The sequence below is a fragment of the Meriones unguiculatus genome, chromosome X, assembly GCF_030254825.1.
Source record: "Meriones unguiculatus strain TT.TT164.6M chromosome X, Bangor_MerUng_6.1, whole genome shotgun sequence".
Classification (NCBI taxonomy): Eukaryota; Metazoa; Chordata; class Mammalia; order Rodentia; family Muridae; genus Meriones; species Meriones unguiculatus.
This window is the reverse complement of record NC_083369.1, coordinates 80591035-80593090: the sequence shown is the minus strand read 5'-3', so window position 1 is coordinate 80593090 and position 2056 is coordinate 80591035. Positions and strand designations below refer to the sequence as shown.

General features: G+C 44.2%; 1 pseudogene; it reads left to right on the top strand.

Annotated features, from left to right (window-relative positions):
• Positions 1–594: 594 nt before the first annotated feature.
• On the top strand, positions 595–1849 carry LOC110544782 (actin-related protein 2/3 complex subunit 2-like; annotated as a pseudogene).
• Positions 1850–2056: the final 207 nt, after the last annotated feature.

Sequence of the window (2056 nt, the reverse complement as noted above, 5' to 3'; positions counted from 1 at the left end):
TCTTTCCAGAGACTCATACTCCAACAAAGTTTCATGCATGGATATAACCTAGAACCCCTGCACAGATGTAGCCCATAGCAGTTCAGTGTCCAAGTGGGTTCCATAGTAATGGGAAGAGGGACTGCCTCTGACATAATCTGATTGGCCTGCTCTTTGATCATCTCCCACTGAGCGGGGAGCAGCCTTACCAGGCCACAGAAGATGACAATGCAACCACTCCTGATGAGATCTGATAGACTAAGATTGGAAGGAAAGTTGAGGGGACCTCCCTTATCAGTGGTCTTGGGGAGGGGCAAGCATGAAGTAGGGGGAGGGAAGATGGGATTAGGAGGGGAGGTAGGAGGTGTTTATGGGGGGATACAAAGTGAATAAAGTGTAATTAATAAAAAAATAAAATAAATTAAAAAAAATAAAACAATCAAAAAAATGGGGTATGGAGCTAAACAGAGAATTCTCTGTAGAGTAGTATAGAATGACAGTGAAACACTTAAAGAGATGTTCTGGAGCCGGGGGCTGGACAGCGACCGGGATCGTTGGTGAGGCTGAGGCAGAGGGCTCGGCAAGCGGTTGAAGCTTCGGGGGCCAGCTGCCACCATGATCCTGCTGGAGGTGAACAAGGAGACGCTAGCACTCAAGTTCGAGAATGCGGCCGCCGGAAACAAACCAGAACCAGAAGCTGTAGATGGTCAGTATTTCTTTGAAATTCTACAAGGAACTTCAGGCACATGGTGCTGATGAGTTATTAAAGAGAGTATACCGGAGTTTCTTGGCAAACCCAGAATCAGGATGTAATGTTTCTTTGCTATATGACCTTGAAAATCTGCCTGCATCCAAGGATTCCATTGTCCATCAGGCTGGCATGTTGAAGCGAAATTATTTTGCCTCTGTCTTTGAGAAATACTTTCAATTCTAGGAAGAGGGCAAGGAAGGAGGGAACAGAGCAGTTATCCATTATAGGGATGATGAGACCATGTATGTTGAATCTAAAAAAGATAGAGTCACGGTAGTCTTCATTCAGCACAGTGTTCAAGGATGACGACGATGTGGTCATTGGAGAGGTGTTCATGCAGGAGTTCAAAGAAGGACGAAGAACCAGACACATAGCCCCCCATGTCCTTTTTAGCCACAGGGAACCTCCTCTAGAGCTGAAAGACACAGATGCTGCCTTGGGGACAACACTGGCTACATCACGTTCGTGCTATTCCCTCGCCACACCAATGCCGCTGCTCGAGACAACACCATCAACCTGATCCACATGTTCCGGGACTATCTGCACTACCACATCAAGTGCTCTAAGGCCTATATTCATACACGAATGCGAGCAAAAACATCTGACTTCTTTAAGGTGCTCAACCGTGCACTCCTAGATGCCGAGAAAAAAGAAATGAAAACAATCACGGGAAAGACATTTTCATCCCGCCAACTCTTGGGAACTGAGGAGGAAGCTGTTGACTGAAGGCTGGACCGCTTGCTACTGGATAATTGTAGCCCTTCGTGTTGCACCTCTCCAGGTTCTTAAGGGATTCCCCGTTTGGTTCCATTTTGTACGAGTTTGGCAAATAGCCTGCAGAAATGAGCTGTGCTTGTAAGGACTTCATAGTTCCCAAGAATTTAAAAAAAGAAAAAAAATTTCAACTTGATCAACTTAATTTCCTTTTATTTTCCCTCCCTCACTCCCCTTCCTTTTCTCCTTTTTCCAAGCTGTTTGCTTTGCAATATGTTACTGGTAATGAGTTGCAGGTAATGCAATCTTAACTTGTTTTCTTCTAAGTATTTGAGTTCAAAACTCTGTATCTAAAGAAATACGGTTGGGGTCATTAATAAAGAAAATCTTTCTATCTTAAAAAAAGAGAGAGAGAGAGAGAGATGCTCAATGTCCTTAGCCATCAGAGAGATGTAAATCAAAACGACCCTGAGATCACTCCTTATACCCATCAGAATGGCTAAAATGAAAAACTCAAGTGACAATACATTCTGGAGAGGTTGTGGAGAAAGGGGAACCCTCCTCCATTGCTGGTGGGAATGTAAACTGGTACAACCACTTTAGAAATCATTC